Source organism: Humulus lupulus, chromosome X (assembly GCF_963169125.1).
Source record: "Humulus lupulus chromosome X, drHumLupu1.1, whole genome shotgun sequence".
In the NCBI taxonomy this organism is placed as follows: Eukaryota; Viridiplantae; Streptophyta; class Magnoliopsida; order Rosales; family Cannabaceae; genus Humulus; species Humulus lupulus.
In genome coordinates, this window is record NC_084802.1 from 140,793,737 (window position 1) to 140,801,781 (window position 8,045).

Here is an 8,045-nt window from a genome sequence, read left to right on the forward strand (position 1 = left end):
ATCCATAACCAAGGACCCTGATTTATGTCATTTATACCAACATCGCTTTGATGTTGTACTTGACTTAATTTATTGTTCTTTGTTCAATAGGAATATTGTAACGACCCACTGTGTCGAGTAAGGCTACCGCACACTCATAGGACAAATCCTACAAATATGTCAAGCATCTAATACTAAAACCATAACTCAAAGCCCATAAAAAAGCAAAAAATATAAAAATATTTGAACTTTAATAACACAACTATTTACAAAGTCAAATTAACTAATCTTATACAATAATACTGGACTTCTGAAAATCTTATTCATAAAAGTCTTTGCTACTAAGATCAGAGCCCATAAGATGTCCAAGTATCAAGCCACACCTGAGAAGGGGAAACAACAAAATAATGATCTAACGCCCAATAAGTAAATCTCATCCAATGCATGTATGTTCATATACATATATCGTGACCTAATGATGCATGACAATACATCATAGCCATGTGCTTAACATGCATAGGACAACCATATGAGTCAACATTTTGTCACCATTAATTCAAACACCATAAAGTCATGCTCCAATAATCAATTATACATTTGACAAAGTAGTGACCACAATTAATAGCTGCAAAACGAAAATAACATAAGCTTATGTTCATCCGATAATACAGTACTACGCAGAACATAATCCCTCAAGTAGGGTTTAGCTGTAGCCTTTCACTAAGGCATGGCGGCAAGTTAGTAATTACGGTAATACCACACCCTCAAGATCGCAATGGTCAAAATATTATTATGTGCCAACGCAATGATCTATGATAATCTTAGGAGCACCCATTTACATCCCTAACTAAAAACTTTTACCTTCTTACTGCACTAATAATAATTTTCTTGGCTATCATATAACTATAATCTCCCTTAACGAGCCTTGCTAATTGTGCCTTTGTTCGAATTGATTCTAACATCTAATCTTAACGACTGACCACTAGGTGTTGGCCTTGTACTGTGCCAATACGTTTTTCATGCAACATCGAGCTTGACCTTTTTCTCAAACCTACCCCAAACTTTAATATACTTTACCTAAATGACAAACCTACAAAATGTTTTTTGACACATTTAGCACGTTTTTATTTGATTCTAAGGTTCACTCAGACACCTCACAAGTTAATTGGTTTTAGAATTTACCTTGTTCTCCCACAAGCTTTTCCCTTGTCTTTAATAGAATTTATTGACTCCTCATACCCCTACTTACTCTTTACTACCCTAGACATGTTTATCGTGAAGTGGTGTTAAAGTAGTCGAATAATGCATCACGACTTTAGATTCAACATTACGTTTCTAGTATAACTTAGGACAACTAGTAGAAGCCTTTAACTACGTTGTATAATGTATCCCGTATAAAGGCTCGAGAATCAACATTCAATCCCAACATACAGGATGTTAGCTTCGTAAGATAACCCTGAGGCCAGGGGAAAAGACACCTAATTAGGCCACAAGGTTAATTAAACTACCATAACCTATGTGTACTCTTTAGCTTGTTAAAACTGGCCACATACCATCATTAAACGCTTACAAGTCCTTGACACAATTTCATAAATCATATTTATCTAGTCACACCCCTTAACAGATCACATCTCCTGAATCTAATTTGAGCATTTAATTCAAGTCGTTCATGACTTGCACCAATTCTAATAATACAACGGCAAATTCAACTCACAAATATAATAGCCTATAATACTATCAACCTGCAAGGTAGCGGAGAATACACCAAAGTTAACCCTATAAGTCAATTTGGGAGTCACCAAAATAACTTCGGGCTAATAGGAAACCCTAAACATGCATACTATTAAAATGGGGAATCGAGCATCAACATTATCCATTCCAAACATCCAATCCCACCAAGGGTAAGCATCAGTTCCAAACCACAGTTGTTATCACAAATGTAAATATGTTTAAATCGATTTACAAAGACTCCTAGTTAATATTGGGTTACTCGTCTAAGTCATATTGTTGCGGACTTGAACTGGACCTAATAGCAATTGTCATCGACTTGAACTGGACCGAATAATGGCCAAATGTCACGGACTTGAACCGGACAGATAATGATTGTGAGTGGGTCATACCGCATCACGACGAACACCCACTAGGTTACGGTCTCAATGTAAACCTTCTACGATAAGTATGCATTTGCATGTGTTCTATACTAACGTATATAACACAAGCTATTTCATGTCTTAGCCACAGAAGTCAAAAGGTTGACTTCCAACAAAGCAATTCACAAAGTTCGCCCTAATCATGCCAACTACAAAGCATTACAAAGACGCAAAACTCATTCATCATGCGAGCATAATCATAAAGTTTGTGATTCTTAATTACATAGACAAAGCTAGTACACGTGCAAAATCAGTTATATTATAAATTGCCTAAAAATGCACTTATAATCACCATATCAATCTTTCTCAATTATTGAGACACATATCACATAACCAGGAAACACGTACACATTCATAGGGCATGCGTCTAAATAATATCTAAGAGTACATAAGTCATGCAGTATATGCAGCCATATAATCAAACACATGAGCAAGTAAATCACGTATGGTGAGATTTACTTACCTCAGGTCCTTAGATATATAAGATTACTCAGCAAGAGCTATCAACCAAGCTTTTCCCAAAATCTTCAATCCTATCCAAGGATCGTAATTGAGTTAATTACTAACTCGCTAAATCATACACTATTAAACTTAGTGCATACCCAAGAGAGATCAAAGTTAACGAAATGATAACATTAGTTATCATCTAATAATGGTCCTGGCCTCAAAGTTGTAACAATTTAATAAACACAACCACACAACCCTTACTATTATTAGTACTGACCCAAACCATACTAATATTCATATTGATAAACTATAATAAAACAGCCCATGTAAAATAACGAAGCGGTACAAGTATAGTTGACTTAAAACGGTGTCCTTAGTTATAGATAAATTCTCTTTATCCATAACCCATTAACTTAGATCAAGTGGTTAGAACAAATAGCTTAAATCTCAAGCTTCCAAGTCCTGAATTGATTTGTTGGTAACCATTAATTTATTCTTCCAAAAAATCCATAAAAGGCCAAAATATACTATTCTTTTAATTGGAAACTTTTGCATTTATTATAAAAATTAGGATAATAAAATCTTGATGACAATATCATTCAATGGTTTCTCCTGTAGAAATTATTGTCATTAAAATGATCCAAGACCTTAAGTTTAAAAAGATTGGAATTAAACAATTTAAAATCCACCATTTTTCTTTTTATAACAATTCCAATTTCAGTATGAAAATCACATTGGTAAACTCATAATAACACATTAATTAAACATAAACAATTCTTGATAATATAACTATTAATAACAATAACTATACTAAAAATAGTGAATTTCCTTTTCAAAATCTCCATGCTATTTATGATCAATTATGTAATTAGCCTTTATAATTTGTCCCTCAGGTTCTAAATGATTTCTATCAAAGTGCTCGACTCGTTAAACCATTAATTCTTGATTAACAAATTTCTTTTTTTTTTGTAAAGATTATGACTTAGCTTTAAAATACCGTCACGGATTTCAAAAATCACAATTTATCATTTGATAATGATTTTTAAAATACTACACGAAAGCTGCATTAATGGCTCCTAATATTCTATTGCTTATAATACTTCTTAATAGAGTACTACTCTAGCCTCGAGCAATAATAGAATACAAGTTAAAAATCGATATTCTAATCGATTCTAAAGCAACGAGTGATTTTTATAAAAATTAACTCAACACGAGTCAGTAAATTTCTAGAAAAACAGACAGCATTACAACTGCAAATCGGACATCTAAAAATTTGAAAAACCTATAACATAACATAAAAGCAGTCCCAACATATCAATGTTCAATTCAGTATACTAATTAGCTTATAACATACTATAAACATACATAATTGCATTTAATTTCCTAACTCACAATAAATTTCTAAATTCAAAAATCAATTAAATTGGAGTTAGAAATCTATACCCAACACTTAGGAGGGCGATACGAACTGCATTGGAACATTTAGAGGTCAAAACGAGCCTCGAGCCACCCCACACCATTGCTGGCCAAAGCTCACGCTGGACTTCGGCGAAGACAGCGGCGGCACCACCCTAGCGGCGGTGGTTGAGGAATCAAACCCCTGGGTTTTGAAGTCGAGGTTGAGGGGAACTCAAACATCGCGGTGGTGCGACTCAGCGCCCACTGTGGTGGTCGAAACAAGACCGAGAACACTCAGACTCTCGCGACTCCGGCGAACACCTCCGGCGACGTTCGGGTCCAATATCCATAGGGTTTTGAAGCCTAAAACTCGAGGAGTATGGTGGTGATGGTGGTTCGGCTCATGGTGGCCCAGGGTGGCTGGGAACAGCCCGTGAAACTTCGGAAACCCACACAGGCGGACGACTTCGGCATCTCCGTTGACAGCCTTGGGCGGCGCGTGCGGCTGCGAGCTCGCGGGGGCCCACGTTTCGAGGGCTGGCGATTCGACTGGGCTGGTGCGTGTACGGCTCCGGCTTGCGGCAGCGGTCCGATCGTGCTTGGCAGAGGCAAGAAGAAGGGAGGCAATGGTAGAGAGAGAATCCAGAGATGGGGCTGGGTTTCTAAAAATTTAGGGTTTTGTTGTGCTTTTGTTTTTGTTTTTTTTTTAAATAAACCGATTTCTTTTTAATATATTAAGGTAATTATTTTACAAATGTTTAATTTATTTCTTTTCTTGTTTAAATAATTAAGGTTGTGTTTGGTAAAATTTTTATTTTTTATTTTTAAACATGAAAATAGAAATATTGTTTTCATTTTTGTTTTCTGATTTTTTAAAAATAAAAATGTGTTTGGTAACTATTTTTGTTTTTTATTTTTAAAAAACAAAAAAATAAAAAATGTATTTGGTAACTTATATATTTAGTAAATAGTTTTGGAAGTCATCGATGCCGGAGGTGGAAAGAAGCCCAAGGTTACCCGCGTGAAGAGAAAAAGAAATGAGAAACTATTTAAAAAATAATTAAAAGTGAGAAAAGTATGTTTTCAAAATTTGATAAAATTTAATGAAAATTAAAAAAAAAGTAAAAAATGAAAATAGACTTACCAAACAAACTTTCCAATTTTATTGTCAGATTTTTAATTAAATAAATAAAAAACTGTTTAAATAATGGTTACTGTTATCCAGATTTCCGGATAGCGTTTAGATGGATATCCTCGGGGAAGCAGAATTATCAAAGTCTTTCACGGTAGGTGACCAGAGCTCGCGGATGGACAGAAAGGCTTCGCCTCTCCCGTTTAGTGTCCGGCTTACTCTTTCAAGCAAACGGGACACGGAAGCTCGTCAACTCTCCCGGACTCCCGAAGGGATATCCTTCGGGGGAGCTCCTTCCAGGAGAAGCTCTTCAGGTTGCCTTCGCGGAAACAGTTTCGTGCCTCGCACGGAACAAGACCAAGCGGTCGAGTCATGGAGGAGGCATAGTTGGAATGATATCCGCCTGACACAGGATCCCGCCTGACACGCCCGACAGGTCAAGGCCGCACACATCCCAGCACGCCTAAAAGTACCATTTCGCCTACTGTTCCGCTGACAACTTGGAAAAGACGGCTGCCTTTGTGCATTCCCCATACTTTCACGTAAATATACCCACATAGAGCCTGGTAGCCAGGCGACTACGGTAATTGTATCCCCTATTTATGGCTGGTGTAATTAAGACTCATGTGAGTAGAGAAAAACCCTAATCCAAAACCCTAGCTATAAAGACCCCCTCATTTTACGATAGTGGGGACGGCCAACAAATCACATAGCAAGAACTCTACTAAAATCTCTCTAGCTTCATCTTCTCCAAGAAAACCTGAGAGAAACACTGTGAGGTTGTGAGTTTCTTGTACACCAGCTGTTTGACTGTTATTCTCTACAAGTATAATAACATCGATTCGTGGACTAGGGCTCGTTAACGCCTAAACCACGTAAAAACACTGTTTGTTTATTTACATTTCTGCACTTCTACAGTTCTTATCTTTTTATTATTCCGTTCGTATTCGTTTTCGAAAAACTCGGTAAACAGTTACCAAACAAGCCCTAAATAAACTGATTTTTTTATTTTTTTTATTTGCTAATTAGACAACATTGTAACATAAAACTAAATTCCTTTTATAAAGTTGCCACTTAATTACTAAAGTAAACTCTTTATATAATTAATTGGAATTTTAATCAATTTATCCCAACTAATAAATAAAATTCTCTTTTTATTTTCTAATTAAATTAACAATGTTACTAAGGTCGTAATGTGTTATCGAACCACTTTAGCACAACTTCACACTAAATGTGTCTATGGTAATAAAGAGTAGGTCAGGGGTATGAAGAGTCAATTGTTTCTATTAAAGATAGGGGAAGAACTCAAGTGAAAACAAGGCAAGTTTATTACGGCATGCATTAAGGAAATTGATTGGCATGCATTGATATAGGAATTGAATGGTTGATTTGATTTCATGCATTGCAATATTGTTAACATATTCTATTTAAGGCATAGTTTATAGTTGCCTGTTTTGATTGTATTATTGTACCGTGTATACATATTCATCTATGAATATCAATAAGAAGGGACTTTCCCAAATATTGTCATGGTATCAAGAGCCAGCACCTCAATTATCATAGATCCAACACCTACAATATCACAATAATGACCACCACAGATGGAACACCATCACTGAAACACAGATGCAAAGATTGATGCTAATTCACCTTCCTCTGCAACAAGTGAAACTCTTCCTAGTTTCAGTGCTACACAATGGCAAGCGTTGGTTGCTGCCTTTGGTAATCCTCAAACTCAAATAAATCGGTTGAGTGGTGAGTTTGATAATACATCTTGGATAATTGACACTGGTGCTTCTAATCATGTAACAAGAAATATTTCTTTTTTTATTGGCATTCAAGATGTGAGTGCTTGTCCTGTGGGTCTTCCAGATGGACGAAGAGTTGTAGTAACTAAGCAAGGCACTGTGAAACTATCAGACAAGATTCATCTTAATAATGTCCTTTATGTTCCAAAATTACATTGCAATTTAATTTTGGTTTCGTAACTGGATGATGATATGAATTGTTTTGTCCAATTTTCTTCTAACATGTGTGCTATACATGACCTACATTCGAGGGAGCTGATTGGAACGGGTGAGAGACGAGATGGACTTTATTATTTTCAGCGAATGTTAGGCGTTTAAGCTACGTTGGTTGTGGGATCATCTTCGGTAGATCTATGGCATAAGCGTTTGGGACATCCTTCTGAGAAAGTCGTAAAATCGCTTCCTTTTATTAGTAGTTGTAAGGAACATTTGAATAAAGCATGTGAAATCTGTCATCGTGCTAAGCAGTCTAGAGAGTCTTTTCCTTTGAGTACGAACAAAGCATCAAGATGTTTTGAATTAATACATTGTGATTTATGGGGTCCTTATAACACTCTATCATCTTGTGGAGCAAGATATTTTTTTTACACTCATTGATGATTTTTCTCGTGTTGTTTGGGTCTATTTATTAATTGATAAAACAAAAGTTTTTAGATGTTTCATGTCCTTTATTTCTATGATTGAGTGTCAATTTCCACAGACCATTAAGATAGTGTGGAGTGATAATGGTACTGAGTTTAATTGTATGAAGGATTATTTTTTGGCTATGGTATTTTATTCCACACCTCTTGTGTTGGAACACCTCAACAAAATGGGCGAGTCAAGAGAAAACATCAACATATTTTAAATGTTGCTAGAGCTTTGCATTTTCAAGGAAATTTACCAATTCAATTTTGGGGGGAGTGTGTTTTAGCGGCGGCACATCTTATAAATAGAACTCCATCTAGTGTGCTTCATAATAAAACCCCCTATGAAATTTTATTTGGATCCCCACCTTTGTATGATGACTTGTGTGTCTTTGGTTGTTTGTATTTTGCTCATAATCAAAGAGCAAAAGGTGATAAATTTGCAAGTCGCAGTAGAAAGTGTGTTTTTGTTGGTTATCCTTTTGGAAAAAAGGGATGGTTATTA

The 8,045-nt window shown here is 35.8% G+C and overlaps 1 long non-coding RNA gene across 1 annotated transcript; it reads right to left on the minus strand.

The window, feature by feature from the left end:
* Positions 1–196: 196 nt before the first annotated feature.
* On the minus strand, positions 197–4,672 carry LOC133803779 (uncharacterized). Its single transcript, XR_009878147.1, has 3 exons — positions 4,020–4,672; positions 2,593–2,662; positions 197–362 (listed from the first exon to the last, which is right to left on the minus strand). It is a non-coding gene; the product is annotated as an uncharacterized LOC133803779 (long non-coding RNA).
* Positions 4,673–8,045: the final 3,373 nt, after the last annotated feature.